Genomic DNA, 18,990 nt, shown 5'->3' with positions numbered 1-18,990 from the left:
ATGTATACATTTATCCTCACATATCATCAACATTAGAGATGAGCGAACACTAAAATGTTCGAGGTTCGAAATTCGATTCGAACAGCCGCTCACTGTTCGAGTGTTCGAATGGGTTTCGAACCCCATTATAGTCTATGGGGAACATAAACTCGTTAAGGGGGAAACCCAAATTCGTGTCTGGAGGGTCACCAAGTCCACTATGACACCCCAGGAAATGATACCAACACCCTGGAATGACACTGGGACAGCAGGGGAAGCATGTCTGGGGGCATAAAAGTCACTTTATTTCATGGAAATCCCTGTCAGTTTGCGATTTTCGCAAGCTAACTTTTCCCCATAGAAATGCATTGGCCAGTGCTGATTGGCCAGAGTACGGAACTCGACCAATCAGCGCTGGCTCTGCTGGAGGAGGCGGAGTCTAAGATCGCTCCACACCAGTCTCCATTCAGGTCCGACCTTAGACTCCGCCTCCTCCGGCAGAGCCAGCGCTGATTGGCCGAAGGCTGGCCAATGCATTCCTATGCGAATGCAGAGACTTAGCAGTGCTGAGTCAGTTTTGCTCAACTACACATCTGATGCACACTCGGCACTGCTACATCAGATGTAGCAATCTGATGTAGCAGAGCCGAGGGTGCACTAGAACCCCTGTGCAAACTCAGTTCACGCTAATAGAATGCATTGGCCAGCGCTGATTGGCCAATGCATTCTATTAGCCCGATGAAGTAGAGCTGAATGTGTGTGCTAAGCACACTCATTCAGCACTGCTTCATCACGCCAATACAATGCATTAGCCAGTGCTGATTGGCCAGAGTACGGAATTCGGCCAATCAGCGCTGGCCAATGCATTCTATTAGCCCGATGAAGTAGAGCTGAATGTGTGTGCTAAGCACACACATTCAGCACTGCTTCATCACGCCAATACAATGCATTAGCCAGTGCTGATTGGCCAGAGTACGGAATTCGGCCAATCAGCGCTGGCCAATGCATTCTATTAGCCCGATGAAGTAGAGCTGAATGTGTGTGCTAAGCACACACATTCAGCACTGCTTCATCACGCCAATACAATGCATTAGCCAGTGCTGATTGGCCAGAGTACGGAATTCGGCCAATCAGCGCTGGCCAATGCATTCTATTAGCCCGATGAAGTAGAGCTGAATGTGTGTGCTAAGCACACACATTCAGCACTGCTTCATCACGCCAATACAATGCATTAGCCAGTGCTGATTGGCCAGAGTACGGAATTCGGCCAATCAGCGCTGGCTCTGCTGGAGGAGGCGGAGTCTAAGGTCGGACCTGAATGGAGACTGGTGTGGAGCGATCTTAGACTCCGCCTCCTCCAGCAGAGCCAGCGCTGATTGGCCGAATTCCGTACTCTGGCCAATCAGCGCTGGCCAATGCATTCTATTAGCCCGATGAAGTAGAGCTGAATGTGTGTGCTAAGCACACACATTCAGCACTGCTTCATCACGCCAATACAATGCATTAGCCAGTGCTGATTGGCCAGAGTACGGAATTCGGCCAATCAGCGCTGGCCAATGCATTCTATTAGCCCGATGAAGCAGAGCTGAATGTGTGTGCTAAGCACACACATTCAGCACTGCTTCATCACGCCAATACAATGCATTAGCCAGTGCTGATTGGCCAGAGTACGGAATTCGGCCAATCAGCGCTGGCCAATGCATTCTATTAGCCCGATGAAGTAGAGCTGAATGTGTGTGCTAAGCACACACATTCAGCACTGCTTCATCACACCAATACAATGCATTAGCCAGTGCTGATTGGCCAGAGTACGGAATTCGGCCAATCAGCGCTGGCTCTGCTGGAGGAGGTGGAGTCTAAGATCGCTCCACACCAGTCTCCATTCAGGTCCGACCTTAGACTCCGCCTCCTCCAGCAGAGCCAGCGCTGATTGGCCGAATTCCGTACTCTGGCCAATCAGCACTGGCTAATGCATTGTATTGGCGTGATGAAGCAGTGCTGAATGTGTGTGCTTAGCACACACATTCAGCTCTACTTCATCGGGCTAATAGAATGCATTGGCCAATCAGCGCTGGCCAATGCATTCTATTAGCGTGAACTGAGTTTGCACAGGGGTTCTAGTGCACCCTCGGCTCTGCTACATCAGATTGCTACATCTGATGTAGCAGTGCCGAGTGTGCATCAGATGTGTAGTTGAGCAAAACTGACTCAGCACTGCTAAGTCTCTGCATTCGCATAGGAATGCATTGGCCAGCCTTCGGCCAATCAGCGCTGGCTCTGCCGGAGGAGGCGGAGTCTAAGGTCGGACCTGAATGGAGACTGGTGTGGAGCGATCTTAGACTCCGCCTCCTCCAGCAGAGCCAGCGCTGATTGGTCGAGTTCCGTACTCTGGCCAATCAGCGCTGGCCAATGCATTCTATTAGCCCGATGAAGTAGAGCTGAATGTGTGTGCTTAGCACACACATTCAGCTCTACTTCATCAGGCTAATAGAATACATTGGCCAATCAGCGCTGGCCAATGCATTCTATTAGCTTGATGAAGCAGAGTGTGCACAAGGGTTCAAGCGCACCCTCGGTTCTGATGTAGCAGAGCTGAGGGTGCACAAGGGTTCAAGTGCACCCTCGGCTCTCCTACATCAGAGCCGAGGGTGCGCTTGAACCCTTGTGCAGCCTCGGCTCTGCTACATCAGAGCCGAGGGTGCGCTTGAACCCTTGTGCACACTCTGCTTCATCAAGCTAATAGAATGCATTGGCCAGCACTGATTGGCCAGAGTACGGAATTCGGCCAATCAGCGCTGGCCAATGCATCCCTATGGGAAAAAGTTTATCTCACAAAAATCACAATTACACACCCGATAGAGCCCCAAAAAGTTATTTTTAATAACATTCCCCCCTAAATAAAGGTTATCCCTAGCTATCCCTGCCTGTACAGCTATCCCTGTCTCATAGTCACAAAGTTCACATTCTCATATGACCCGGATTTGAAATCCACTATTCGTCTAAAATGGAGGTCACCTGATTTCGGCAGCCAATGACTTTTTCCAATTTTTTTCAATGCCCCCGGTGTCGTAGTTCCTGTCCCACCTCCCCTGCGCTGTTATTGGTGCAAAAAAGGCGCCAGGGAAGGTGGGAGGGGAATCGAATTTTGGCGCACTTTACCACGCGGTGTTCGATTCGATTCGAACATAGCGAACACCCTGATATCCGATCGAACATGTGTTCGATAGAACACTGTTCGCTCATCTCTAATCAACATTATTATAGCATTTCACATACAGTTGACATAAGTTGAATAAGGTTGCTAGTAATCTGCTTATCTTGTTATGCACTGAATTTACTTACATTATGCTTCTATGTCATTTGGTGACTGCCATTGAAAACCTGCTGCCAGACTGTAATGTATTTGTCCAAGCTATGTTTTTTTCTAATTGGGCTGGAGAAGGTTAAAAAAAAATGGAAAAGAATGAAAACAATGTAATAAAACTTGTCCGCCAAGTGTAAATAAGTCATAAATTTAGTTCATAGTTATAAACAATAGTCAATAGTACATAGTAAAATAGAGAACAACACGATTACACCATTTTAATGTAGCTTTAGCTGGGAATGAAGAAGAAATATTTATCTTTTTTATATTTCTGCATATGGGACTGCATAAGCAACAGGGCCAAATATATTTTCTATTCATATTGTTTTGGGGAATGTCTGATGTGTTGATCACTTTTTATATTCCATTATTATCCTTAAAGAGGACCTTTCACCACTTGGGGCACATGCGGTTTTATATCCTGCTAGAAGAGCTATCGGTGCCGGTACCATAGAGAGACTAGTGGCCTATCTGTGTTTTTCCCAGATTGCACATTGACCCATTCATTTATAGGGACCAAAGCAGATCAATGTGTGGGTCGCAAGTTTGCGCCGCAAAACATGGAGTATGTCCTATTTTGTTCATTGTTTGCAGCAAAAACTCGCCCTAGCCTATGGAAGACTAAAAACCATGGTTGGCACATGGATGTACTTTGCGTGTCATCTGTGTGTCATCTGTATTTGTGGAACAGTTACCTAGCTACTAGAGATGAGCGAGTACTGTTCGGATCAGCCGATCCGAACAGCACGCACACATTGAAATCAATGCACGCAGCCGGCACGCGGCGGGTTAAGCGGCCGGCTGCTGTCAAACCGGAAGCACCAGGTGCTTCCATTCATATCAATGCGTGCGTGCTGTTCGGATAGGCTGATCCGAACAGTACTCGCTCAACTCTACTAGCTACCCACAGGGGCTTTTTTTCGCTTCAGTGTGTCTTTCGTATTTACGGCACGGATGCTGAAAACACACTGATGACACACGGTCCACAAAAACAGAACACTGAATACTAGTTTGTGGATTGCAAAATACACATGCTCGTCTTCAACTAGGCTAAGAGTTGGTAGAGGTGGTGATAGATCCTTTTTAAGTCTTATAGATAGAAAACTTAGATGACTAAGTTTAGCCCTTCTTATCATGCCTTGTATTTTGACTACTTCCTACGGTGTCCTCCTTTTACATTTCTTATCTATCCGTGTTCATATACTACTGCATATCCCACACCATCATGCGTTAAAGACTATTGTGCATTTGAATGGCTTTTTAATTGACTTGGTTCTGGAAGCACTTAAATCAATTGTGTTCTTTCTCTGTGGCCTCATGGAAAATACATATTCCCATCTGATTCAAAGCTTTGATTAGAACAATTTCCTAAGTCAAACATAGGCTAGGCATCAATAAAACATTTATTTTGCAGCAATTCAGTGTAGCAAAGCATGAACTCACAAAACCATTTTTTTTAGAGAAATAATTAAATATAAGTTCCAGTTGAAGTTTAAAAGTTATTTTTAAAGGGGTTGGCTCAGGACGATTATGCCATATGCCTTTAAGTATATCTTACAGTGGTTTACTTCACTGAAAACCCCTCTATGTGGAATTCCTCAACTATGTATGTGAATTAAACTAGTGTAATAACATTAAAAAATACTCGAAGAAGTCTGCTAAAGTATGAATGTTTTTGGCTATAATAGAGACTAAAATAAGATCAGTAAAATGTAAAGGGGTTCTCAGATGGAGATAACCATATGTAGATTTATAGACAATAAAAAGTTGGACATTTTTCCAAATATATATGATTAAAAACTTTAATAAGTATCCAAAAACAAAAATAGCTCAGAGCTCACCCAATATCTTCTTCTTTGCAACAATTCACTTTCTTCAAGGTGCACGGCACATTCAGGACAAAAAAATGTCCTTACGATATAACTTGAAAAGCAGGAAAACCGGCCACTCTTTCGAAGGAAGAAAAAGGAACACTGTGTTCCGAAACGTGTCGGCGTTTTTTTAGGGGGGATTTTTTGTTTTGTTTGTTTTGCTCACTTTTTTGCAATTTGTAATGACTTATTATTAAAAGTTAATTTTTATTGAAAAAATCCTTTGAAAGAGTGGCTGGTTTTCCTGATTTTCAAGTTATAAATTAAAAACTTTGGAGTGTTTTAAAGATTTTCTCAAACCATTTTAGTGGTAACAATCATTTTTCTTAAACAGTTGCAAATGGATATAGCCATAAATGCAGGAACTTTCAATGGTCTGGCACTTGCCAGAAACCCAGCCATGATTTCCTCATAGTGGACAGGTTATGGGGTAAAGACACTGCATGCATGAGAAGATAACCACATAAGGAAATAATGGCCGCGTTTCTAACAAGTCCCTGCATTCATGGTCATATCTATTGGCAATGGATAAAGAAAACAGTCCCACCAAGATGGTTGAGAAAATCTTTAAATCTCTGCTAAATATATAAATACTTATATTTGCAAAAAATCTTTAACTTTTAATTGTCTATCAAATTAAATCTGGTGTTTATGTGTGTATATAATTTACAAAGTTATTCAAGTTTCCACGTTAACCATACAAATAGTAAAAGGGATCAAACTTGTCAACAAGTTGTTGAATATTTAGTGAAAATAAATAGTTCCATTCTCCATTATTGGAAAAACCAAACATCGTCTATGTACCCACAAAGATTTTACTTTTTTTTAGAAAACAGTTTGTTATAGATCACTTGCTCCATTCACTACAGTGTTTGCTATGGATTTTAGGATTTAGACTAGCGGAAACAATATTTCCTCTTCTCTCTCTCTGGCAAAGAGCTGATGTTCACAGCAGATAAAAATATATTATGCACTAATTAGATGTACTGTTCTTGTCAGATTTCATCCTTATTGCATGACTTCAAGTGCATCTGCTCAAAAACAGGTTGCTGAGCTCCGAGTTGTTCCGTGTCTATTTTAATATATTTAGCATTTGACTATGAATTAGAGAGGCTAGATATAGCTATACTTGTTTATATAGTAAGGTGTTACAATTCTGACATTACGTTATATAGCTCTAAAATGCATAAATAACATTCAAGGATTTTAGGTAAGTGGCAGTCCATGAAGTAGACTCTTACTCTTGCTTTACACTCTTGTCCATACACTTGACTGTTTGCAACAAAAAGCTATTAGCTTTGATAATAAAAATACAGACATTACATGAAAGGTTATTAGAAGCCATGTCTATTGGCTACTCTTGTTGGGGTTCTCAAAGTTTTCTTAATTTTATAATAAGCTTTTTAACTTAAAATATTCTTTAGATTTTCAATTCCTTGCGATTTTTTTTATTTCGGTTTGTGTTGCCAAAGCATGCAATTACAATGTTATTAAATAAACTTCATGGTCCAACAATCTATTGTCACAAGCAGAGAACCCAAAGAACAATAAAACTTTCATTTCAATATAAATTATAATAATAAATATTTAAGATGGTCAAAAAACATCGCGAATTTAAGTGCATATTACAAACCTTGCTCTAGATAACAGAGGAACGGTCTTGCCCGGACCTATTGAGAGACGTTGGGGACTCAACAGGACTTGCAGATGAAGGGCTGGTGTAATTATACCCTATCTCTCACCTATGTCCCACAATGATTCCTGTCCTAACAAGGGCAGTCTCCAGAGCTTTCCCTGTATCTCCCTATCAAATTAGATCCGTTCCCTTAATTCCTTCAACCAAACACGTTTCGTGTCCCAAAACGATGGAGGGGTAATCCTTAGGGGATCTCAAAATAACACACAAAACAAAAGAACGCTTACTACACCTAACAAAAGTTCATTGGTGCAGTAGGTACAGTATCTAGTCTATACGGTGTTGGATTGCTAGTATTTACTATAACATTCAGAATGTTAAACATAGCAAAAGTGTTCATTCAACTTCCAACACCATAGATAGTACCATAGGTGCACACTAAAAAAATTGTGCTAGATTAACATTCATTTAAAAGCCAAGCCAATGCACTTACTAAGTATGAGCCCAGTGGGGAATGAAAGACCTTCAGCTGCTCAACCATATGTTTCCGTAGCTTGCTAGTTGTAAGGCTATTAAGGTAGATGCTCCACCCTGAGTGCAGGGGAGCATTTGTGTCAGCTGTGGTCCTGTAACTGAACCAGGGCCACTGTTTCCCTCATCTTAAATGTAAAAAGCCCCCACTCCCAGCATGTCCGCTAGAGTGCAAAGACAAATCAACCTTGGACACGTGAGGGAACAGGCATGTCTCACCATTCTGAATGAATAAACGGTGGGCCTGTATCCCCAAACCCCGCCTTTTATGTCAGTGGAGGGACTTGTGCACCCATTCCAATTGGAATGGAGGGGCCGGATTGCTAGTAATGTGCTGTAACGTTCTTTGCTATGGAGTTAGCACTTAGAAAACAAAGTGACAAGCATTACAGCAGGTAGAGGGTCAAAGTCAAACACCTCCGTTCTGGCGATTCTAAATAAGACAGAGCAGAAAGATGTGTTTCTGTAAATGTGGAGAAGTCATCCACAGTCTCCAACTGCATAAAGTAGCAGATACATTGCTAAGATGATCACCTACATGTCTACGGAACTCTCCTACACATCTTTCTGCTCTGTCTTTTTTTAGAATCACCAGAACGGAGGAACCAAAATTACTAATACAGTCCTATGAAAAAGTTTGGGCACCCCTATTAATCTTAATCATTTTTAGTTCTAAATATTTTGGTGTTTGCAACAGCCATTTCAGTTTGATATATCTAATAACTGATGGACACAGTAATATTTCAGGATTGAAATGAGGTTTATTGTACTAACAGAAAATGTGCAATATGCATTAAACCAAAATTTGACCGGTGCAAAAATATGGGCACCTCAACAGAAAAGTGACATTAATATTTATTACATCCTCCTTTTGCAAAGATAACAGCCTCTAGTCGCTTCCTGTAGCTTTTAATCAGTTCCTGGATCCTGGATGAAGGGATTTTGGACCATTTCTTTCTACAAAACAATTCAAGTTCAGTTAAGTTTGATGGTCGCCGAACATGGACAGCGCGCTCTCAAATGATCTGAAAACAAAGATTGTTCAACATAGTTGTTCAGGGGAAGGATACAAAACGTTGTCTCAGAGATTTAACCTGTCAGTTTCCACTGTGAGGAACATAGTAAGGAAATGGAAGACCACAGGGACAGTTCTTGTTAAGCCCAGAAGTGGCAGGCCAAGAAAAATATCAGAAAGGCAGAGAAAAAGAATGGTGAGAACAGTCAAGGACAATCCACAGACCACCTCCAAAGAGCTGCAGTGATGGTGTCACTGTGCATCAGTCAGCAATACAGCGCACTTTGCACAAGGAGAAGCTGTATGGGAGAGTGATGAGAAAGAAGCCGTTTCTGCACGTACGCCACAAATAGAGTTGCCTGAGGTATGAAAAAGCACATTTGGACAAGGCAGCTTCATTTTGGAAACAAAGATTGAGTTGTTTGGTTATAAAAAAAAAGGCGTTATGCATGGCGTCCAAAAAGAAACAGCATTCCAAGAAAAACACTTACTACCCACTGTAAAATTTGGTGGAGGTTCCATCATGCTTTGGGGCTGTGTGGCTAATGCCGGCATCGGGAATCTTGTTAAAGTTGAGGGTCGCATGGATTCCACTCAGTATCAGCAGATTCTTGAGAATAATGTTCAAGAATCAGTGACGAAGTTGAAGTTACGCCGGGGATGGATATTTCAGCAAGACAATGATCCAAAACACCGCTCCAAATCGACTCAGGCATTCATGCAGAGGAACAATTATAATGTTCTGGAATGGCCATCCCAGTCCCCAGACCTGAATATCATTGAACATCTGTGGGATGATTTGAAGCGGGCTGTCCATGCTCGGCGACCATCTAACTTAACTGAACTTGAATTGTAGGTCCAAAATACCTTTATCCAGGATCCAGGAACTGATTAAAAGCTACAGGAAGCGACTAGAGGCTGTTATCTTTGCAAAAGGAGGATCTACTAAATATTAATGTCACTTTTCTGTTGAGGTGCCCATACTTTTGCACCGGTCAAATTTTGGTTTAATGCATATTGCACATTTTCTGTTAGTACAATAAACCTCATTTCAATCCTGAAATATTACTGTGTCCATCAGTTATTAGATATATCAAACTGAAATGGCTGTTGCAAATACCAAAATATTTAGAACTAAAAATGATTAAGATTAATAGGGGTGCCCAAACTTTTTCATAGGACTGTATATTGTATGAATATATTCTAGCCTTCAACTGTATGCCAAACTAAGATGTTTATAAGGTATCTAGCAATGGACCCTGAAGACACATTCAGAAGGCAGTTGTCGACTTCTCATGCATTTATAGATGTCCTCTAAGCTTATCTGTGCTGTGCTTCTTCCTTAGGACGGAGGCAGTACTAGTCTCTCATCATGTTGGTAGTTGCTTAAGTGACATTTTGACATTTTGGGGGGTCTTGCTGAGAAAGATTGTTGGACAAAGACAAAAAAACTGTGCTGCTTAAAATGTATTTTACCTAAGCTGAGGACAGGGAGTACTGACACTTGCTAACACATTTTGACATGTCAGTCAAAATAAAGTCTTGCTTAGCAACTTATGTCATTCTTATAGAGGACTTGTCACCACTTCACATCAGTGAAGCTAGCAGCATATGTTCACAGCCACTGCTTTACTGATGCCACTGGTGGTTTTCTTTTACTTGTAGGCTCCTCTGTATAGATTTTATTAGTGCCTTTAGCTCTGGGACTGATAGCAATTTTTGCCTAATGGCTTGGCCTTAGAGTTTCAGCTGCTATTTTAGAACTGTGCACTCGATCAGCTACTATTATCAGTGTTGGAGCTAACAACAATAACAGCTAAATGGGGGTGGTGACAGCTCTATAAGTGAATGGGAGCTGAGCCACAGTAAATGGGCTTGTCTACTACACAATAAATCGGACTATCTGCTTCCAGCTCAGTCCACTGTGTAGCTCCATGGCCAACGACTGCTGTCAACTGCTCATTGTTGGGGGTGCCAGGTGCTGAGTGTCAAGAGAAGAGGTTGAAATAGTATAGCACAAAGGGTAAAAAATAAACCTGCACTTCTCCAAGGTTGTATACACATAAAAAATAACTTTTAATCAAGCATTAAAATCCACAAGAGAAACAAACAAAAAAATTGAGAAAAACCGCCATATAAAAATACAAACGACCCTACGCGTTTCAGGGCTTGTGTGCCTTTTATTCATAGCTTGGAGACTTGCTGGATTTTTTACCCTTTGTACTATACTCTTTCAACTTGCTCCAGAAGTCCTGGGAATTTTTCCTTGCACCCCGGTTGTGTCAAGGATTATATTTCACAGAACATGGTGAGCGGATTGACAACTTTTCTTTTGGCTAATGAGAAGAGGTTGTCAACATTAAAAAGATAATCCCTTTAATTATTTATGTAAAGTGTAAATTATATTTGAAATTTAATATAATTGCTTTAAAGTTTTTGTGCAAAAGATCTACTTTGAATGTAAATCTATTGACCCCTTGCTAAATTGATGCATTTAGTAAAGGCAGTAAATAATTTAGTGTACTCCATTGGAAGATCTTATATAATTCCAACTTGTAAATATCTTTCATTTTGTATGTGTACTCTTGTATTGGTGAGGGATGTTCCTTTTTGGAAAATGCATAGTAACTAGAGATGAGCGAACACTAAAATGTTCGAGGTTCGAAATTCGATTCGAACAGCCGCTCACTGTTCGAGTGTTCGAATGGGTTTCGAACCCCATTATAGTCTATGGGGAACATAAACTCGTTAAGGGGGAAACCCAAATTCGTGTCTGGAGGGTCACCAAGTCCACTATGACACCCCAGGAAATGATACCAACACCCTGGAATGACACTGGGACAGCAGGGGAAACATGTCTGGGGGCATAAAAGTCACTTTATTTCATGGAAATCCCTGTCAGTTTGCGATTTTCGCAAGCTAACTTTTCCCCATAGAAATGCATTGGCCAGTGCTGATTGGCCAGAGTACGGAACTCGACCAATCAGCGCTGGCTCTGCTGGAGGAGGCGGAGTCTAAGATCGCTCCACACCAGTCTCCATTCAGGTCCGACCTTAGACTCCGCCTCCTCCGGCAGAGCCAGCGCTGATTGGCCGAAGGCTGGCCAATGCATTCCTATGCGAATGCAGAGACTTAGCAGTGCTGAGTCAGTTTTGCTCAACTACACATCTGATGCACACTCGGCACTGCTACATCAGATGTAGCAATCTGATGTAGCAGAGCCGAGGGTGCACTAGAACCCCTGTGCAAACTCAGTTCACGCTAATAGAATGCATTGGCCAGCGCTGATTGGCCAATGCATTCTATTAGCCCGATGAAGTAGAGCTGAATGTGTGTGCTAAGCACACTCATTCAGCACTGCTTCATCACGCCAATACAATGCATTAGCCAGTGCTGATTGGCCAGAGTACGGAATTCGGCCAATCAGCGCTGGCCAATGCATTCTATTAGCCCGATGAAGTAGAGCTGAATGTGTGTGCTAAGCACACACATTCAGCACTGCTTCATCACGCCAATACAATGCATTAGCCAGTGCTGATTGGCCAGAGTACGGAATTCGGCCAATCAGCGCTGGCTCTGCTGGAGGAGGCGGAGTCTAAGGTCGGACCTGAATGGAGACTGGTGTGGAGCGATCTTAGACTCCGCCTCCTCCAGCAGAGCCAGCGCTGATTGGCCGAATTCCGTACTCTGGCCAATCAGCGCTGGCCAATGCATTCTATTAGCCCGATGAAGTAGAGCTGAATGTGTGTGCTAAGCACACACATTCAGCACTGCTTCATCACGCCAATACAATGCATTAGCCAGTGCTGATTGGCCAGAGTACGGAATTCGGCCAATCAGCGCTGGCCAATGCATTCTATTAGCCCGATGAAGTAGAGCTGAATGTGTGTGCTAAGCATCGGGCTAATAGAATGCATTGGCCAGCGCTGATTGGCCAGAGTACGGAATTCGAATTCCGTACTCTGGCCAATCAGCACTGGCTAATGCATTGTATTGGCGTGATGAAGCAGTGCTGAATGTGTGTGCTTAGCACACACATTCAGCTCTACTTCATCGGGCTAATAGAATGCATTGGCCAGCGCTGATTGGCCGAATTCCGTACTCTGGCCAATCAGCACTGGCTAATGCATTGTATTGGCGTGATGAAGCAGTGCTGAATGTGTGTGCTTAGCACACACATTCAGCTCTACTTCATCGGGCTAATAGAATGCATTGGCCAATCAGCGCTGGCCAATGCATTCTATTAGCGTGAACTGAGTTTGCACAGGGGTTCTAGTGCACCCTCGGCTCTGCTACATCAGATTGCTACATCTGATGTAGCAGTGCCGAGTGTGCATCAGATGTGTAGTTGAGCAAAACTGACTCAGCACTGCTAAGTCTCTGCATTCGCATAGGAATGCATTGGCCAGCCTTCGGCCAATCAGCGCTGGCTCTGCCGGAGGAGGCGGAGTCTAAGGTCGGACCTGAATGGAGACTGGTGTGGAGCGATCTTAGACTCCGCCTCCTCCAGCAGAGCCAGCGCTGATTGGTCGAGTTCCGTACTCTGGCCAATCAGCGCTGGCCAATGCATTCTATTAGCCCGATGAAGTAGAGCTGAATGTGTGTGCTTAGCACACACATTCAGCTCTACTTCATCAGGCTAATAGAATACATTGGCCAATCAGCGCTGGCCAATGCATTCTATTAGCTTGATGAAGCAGAGTGTGCACAAGGGTTCAAGCGCACCCTCGGCTCTGATGTAGCAGAGCTGAGGGTGCACAAGGGTTCAAGTGCACCCTCGGCTCTCCTACATCAGAGCCGAGGGTGCGCTTGAACCCTTGTGCAGCCTCGGCTCTGCTACATCAGAGCCGAGGGTGCGCTTGAACCCTTGTGCACACTCTGCTTCATCAAGCTAATAGAATGCATTGGCCAGCACTGATTGGCCAGAGTACGGAATTCGGCCAATCAGCGCTGGCCAATGCATCCCTATGGGAAAAAGTTTATCTCACAAAAATCACAATTACACACCCGATAGAGCCCCAAAAAGTTATTTTTAATAACATTCCCCCCTAAATAAAGGTTATCCCTAGCTATCCCTGCCTGTACAGCTATCCCTGTCTCATAGTCACAAAGTTCACATTCTCATATGACCCGGATTTGAAATCCACTATTCGTCTAAAATGGAGGTCACCTGATTTCGGCAGCCAATGACTTTTTCCAATTTTTTTCAATGCCCCCGGTGTCGTAGTTCCTGTCCCACCTCCCCTGCGCTGTTATTGGTGCAAAAAAGGCGCCAGGGAAGGTGGGAGGGGAATCGAATTTTGGCGCACTTTACCACGCGGTGTTCGATTCGATTCGAACATGGCGAACACCCTGATATCCGATCGAACATGTGTTCGATAGAACACTGTTCGCTCATCTCTAATAGTAACCCATAGGAGGTAATCATGAGCCATTAACTTGCAATTGCCTTGTGCTTTACTTGTACATATGCATGTTGAGAAAACAAGATTAGCTGACAGTAAGCCAAAATAAAGATCGCCTGCAAGTCTAGGACAGTTGTCATGTTAAATACAGATGACTAGCTTCATTCTAAATTGGAGGACTGAGTTTTTGTGATTACTTGTCTGGGGTTGCCTGGAAGACAAAAAAACAGCACTGAAAGCAGCCTTGTGTTCAGATCACAGAAGGCGGCATGCCAAGATGACAAAGAGAAGAGCTGGATGCTATTCATCTGAATGAAATGCACACAGTTGCCACCTAGTGCATGACAGGCATTCTCTTCTTACACTGTATGAGAGGTCATCTGTAGAATTTTCTATTATTCAGGCTTGAACTTTTTGTTTTAAAATTGGTGGAAAAGACACATTTTACTTTGGGTATAATATTGTAATACTGTCGTATACGACTGCTACAGTATGATGGTGATTTTTGCATAACATACTTTACACTTTGCCAAAAACAAGTCTAGTAGCTGAATCCACTTCCACTGTAATCTGGAAATGAGAGCATAGAAGAGGAAATAAGGCCCTAGATTTCAAGATTACACATCCAAGTGGCTCAGAGAAAAGGTGACTGCAATTCCTAGAATATTACATCTGCATATATCCACAGCCACTATAGTTTACTATCAAAACAATCTCAATGAAAAACATAGAGAAAAAAATTGCTTTTACTTTTGTGATGTTACTTTAGACTTTAGTGTTCACTTTCTTTACTCGTAATGAACACGCAAGTGACTGAAGCTGTGTGTATTATAGTTGTGATGCTGTGTAAAATGTAAAGATCTCAGTAATTTGGAAATATAACCCTACTTTCAATTATAAAATTTCAATATTTTCATATTCACAATAGAATATAGGACAGATTTCAGAAGTTCCATTTCATTTGAAAAAATCAACTCATTCAGAAATTGATGCAGAAACACATTTTTAAAAAAAAGTTGGGCAAGTCTATAATTGTGTAGCATCCACTCTTCATTGTACAACAGTTTGTGAAGTGAGGAGACCAGTCAATGGAGTTTTGGGAAAGATGTAGAATTCTTACCTGCACCTCAGTCCTCAAATGTCTTTTCTCAGGTTCTTGTTTCATAGTGAACCAACTAATTCCTGTTGGTAAAGGTTCTGGACTGCAGTTCAGCACCTGGACTCTTCCATTGTAAAGCTATGTAGTGGTGATGGATGCAGTATGTGGTTTAGCATTGTCTTGCTGAAATATGCAAGGCTTTTCCTGATATTCCTAATAATCTCTATATACTTCTCAGCATTGATAGCGCCTTTCACGATGTGTAAGCTTCCCATACCATAGGCCAGTAGTCAGCAAACTTTTTTCTATGGTGTGCCAATTTTTTTTTTTTTTAAGTAAAGATATAATACTTAGTATGCCCTGCATACAAGAATGTCAATCCTTACAAGAAAGTCAAGTAACTGATTAGACTTCCATTTCAAGATGATTTTTGTCCCGGAGTTTTATACAAAGATGATCCTTCTCTGGTGAATATAACTTTTGGTTGAACACAGGACTCCAAGTGAGGGCAGAAGATGGCCCTCACACAGTCCTAGTCTTTTTGTTGAATAAACCCATAATCTGTCCAGCCTTGTTGAAATGAACAGACTCCCACTTTAGAGTGTTCAGTTACCATATTACACTTTTGTATCTGCTTCAAGGTAGAAAAACAAATTGTACAGGCAATTGCTGCCCTCTGAATAGGCTAGGTTGTAGCCTGGACACTAGGACGCAATGCCTCATGCGTTTTCCCCTAGTGCCTCTTCTTCTCTGTGTTTCGATGAGAGAGAGAGAGGTATTACTGGAACAATCTGGAGCAGCAATTAAAAAAAAAAAATCAGAGAAGGCCTTGTACTGGTTAAGTATGTCTAAAGTGCTAACGCTGCCACAAGTGCTGGAGGTTGCTGACCATTGCCATAGGCACTAATGCAACCTCATAACATCAGAAATGCAGGCTTTCATACTGTGTGCTGATAACAAGCTGGATGATCCCTCTCATCTTGAGTCTGCAGAACATGGTATCCGTTCTTTCCAAAAAGAATTTCAAATTTTGATTCATCTTACCACAGAACAGTTTTCCATTCTGCCTTAGCTTTGGTCTGTAACAGTAGTATTTCTGGCCTATTCTTTAATTCATACATTTATAACTTGCATTTCTGGATTGCACTGAAAACTGTGTTCGCAGACAATGATTTCTGCAAGTATTCTTGAGCCTATGCAATGATTTACATTACAGATTCATGCCTATTTGTAATGAAGTGCCGCCTGAGGCCCCAGAGATCGAGAGCATCCAATACTGACTTCCAGCCTTGTCTATTGTGCACATTAATTTCCCCAGATTCTCTGAATCGTTTGATGATATTTGTATTTGTAATTTTACGTTGAGGAAGTTTTTTCTTAAATTGTTACATAATGTTTAGATAAAGTTTTCCAAAGATCGGTCGACCTTTGTCTTTGCAATGAGAGACTCTGCCTCTGTAACATGCTCTTTATATACACACTCATGAGGTTGTAGTTAAAAATTGAGCCTCCAGTTTTTCATTAGTACTTTCCTGCTGTATTGGTAATCCTGTCTGAAGGATTAACAATACAGTATAGTATAGTCTAACTTTCAACTTGTTATATGTATTCTATGTTGCAATATCAATAAACTAAGGTTATGTTAGATTTCTGCAATTGCATTCTTGCTTTCTTTACATTTTACACAACTCCCCAACTTTTTTGATATTGATGATATATGTTCATGCTTCCTTGCACTTTTCTATATATTATTTTAGTGTCTACATTGGTGTTTTGTAATCATCATCCCCCCACCCAGAGTGTGTACATGACAATAAGCATACATTATTAAAGGGTTTCTTGAACTGAAGCCACAAAAATGCCAACCGAGGCCCAGTTCACATCTGTGTTCGGAATTTCGTTGGGGAGTCCACTTGGAAGTCCATAGACTATAATGGGGTCCGTGTGGTTTCTGTTCGGTTTCCGCACAAAACATGTGGAGAGAAAAGTGCTGCTTACAAGCAAACTCCCCTAATGGAAACCTGAACACAGATGTTAACCAGGCCTTAAAGGGAATAGCCTTTAGAAAGTGTCAGTGTCTCACTGGCAGAGCCAACTGCGCAGGCGTCGGATGTGACGCAAAGGAAGATGACAGAGGATCCAGCCAAAGATAGAGGCGTCACTGGAGTGTGATTTTGTGCAGCAGTGGGGATGCCCCAGTGCATTTTCAGCGCTGGGGCCCGCCCCCATTGCTGTGAGAGAACTCATTTGCATAACGGTAAAAACCGGTATTTCTAAGGAACGGCGCAGCGGAGACCACGTCTAAAGGTAAGAGACAAATAGCCTTTCTAAAGGCTATTCCGACGTGTGATCGCCAAAAAATTCATTTCAATGGTAGAATCCCTTTAAATAGGTGCTAAATTTACACTACCGAGCAACAAAATATTGATATGTTTATTGTTAAAAGGGCTTGCAAGGATAGGAAAAATATGAATGAAACAGTGCCATACCTGTCCATAGAGTCACAGGTATTGATGATGTATCCTTAGGATATAATTTCAAAGATCCTTTGAAACATTTTAAACGTTTTTAAACAATTTTAGATTTTCTGACAGTATTTGTGCCATTAATACATTTTGTAATGTACTATTAAGTTATGTTGGCTCCTTTCCATGAAATCCTCGCTGAAATCCACTTTTTGAACCCTATTACTTTATTGTATGTTTTTGCCCGGGATTACAGGGGAATATGGGTGTAAGACAGAGAAGCTAAGGCTGGAAGGGCTATTACTTCAAACAGCTATACCTTACAATACAAAACATAGCACCATGCTTCTGCTGTCATATTGTTTCTGGAGATAACACACAGTTGGGATACAGGTACGTGCTGGATATATGCATGTTTCATATGACACCAGATGCATGGTATACATAGATGTACACTACTACTGATTTCCTTATGTAGACTGATCATTTTCTGTGTAGTAAAAAAAAGTAACATGAATAAACTTATGACAGCTGTTTGATTTATGACATGGGGAAGGCTAAGTTTATTTTATTTCATAAATGTAGCCTATAATTTTTGTTTCTCACCACTTAAAAATTCCCTGGAGCTAAATATGTTTGACATCAATTCTTGTTTTAATAAGCTATTTTTCTTTTCTTAGTTCTGGGTATCTCCATTCTTCCTTTAGAAATATAATCTAGATGTCATAAGGAAGTAATTTATTGTAGATTTTCCCCTCCGGTGTGTGATAAATTAGCTAGTAAGCTAGTCAACATGGAAAATAAATAAATAAATATATATATATATATATATATATATATATATATATATAGTGTTTATATGTGTATGTGTTGGTGAGTATAGCCAAAATCTGGCATCATTGGAAGAAATACACAAATATTCTCCAAGGGTGTAGCAATATATGGATCCAAAGAATTTCTTCAAGCGTATTATACTGCCAACTTCATTCATTAAATGACTTTTACTGAGTCTTATAAACCCCACCCTAAGTCAGTTAAAACCATGTGCATGTTTTGGCATGTACTCTTTCTCGAGCCAAAATAGAGTGATTTTTCAGCTTTAAATAGTCACTAACCTTTCAACAAACTTTGCATAAATCAACAGTACAAGTGAATATAAGAATATAGGAAATGCCTTTTTTCACTTGAAATGTTCTATTCCTCATACACCTTTACTGTTATTCATTCTGAAATCTCTGTTCAATCTCTCCTGGTCTTCCAAACCAGATTTTGAGCTTATAAAAGGTATCAAATTATATGAGTCTAGAAGGAGTGAAGAGAAACCGAATGAGAGAGAAGCTGAGGAAGGTGAACATAAGCTGGTTGAATTATTAATAAGTTTTGTATCTCACTCCATGTACTTTATTCACATCAGTATTGTGCTGTATGTGTGTTAGTAAGTGAGAGAGAGTTACGGAGTAGAGTCTCCTGCTTTCTCCATGTGCTGGCCAAGGGAGACATGACAGTAGCAAGTCTCCAACCACAAGCTCAAGGACAACTCAGAATTAGACTAGAAAAAAACACAAACAACACCGCGCCGTACCTAGCGCATTATCCCATTTATCGATAATTCAACCAATACTAGG

The 18,990-nt window shown here is 41.6% G+C and overlaps 1 protein-coding gene across 3 annotated transcripts in view; it reads left to right on the top strand.

Moving 5' to 3' along the window:
* Positions 1-18,990, top strand: part of ATXN1 (ataxin 1) — a 491,098-nt gene that overhangs the window by 107,271 nt on the left and 364,837 nt on the right. The window lies entirely within an intron of this gene.

This window comes from Leptodactylus fuscus, chromosome 4 (genome assembly GCF_031893055.1).
Source record: "Leptodactylus fuscus isolate aLepFus1 chromosome 4, aLepFus1.hap2, whole genome shotgun sequence".
NCBI lineage: Eukaryota > Metazoa > Chordata > Amphibia > Anura > Leptodactylidae > Leptodactylus > Leptodactylus fuscus.
Note: the sequence above shows the minus strand (reverse complement) of the source record. Positions and strands in the feature narration are given on the sequence as shown.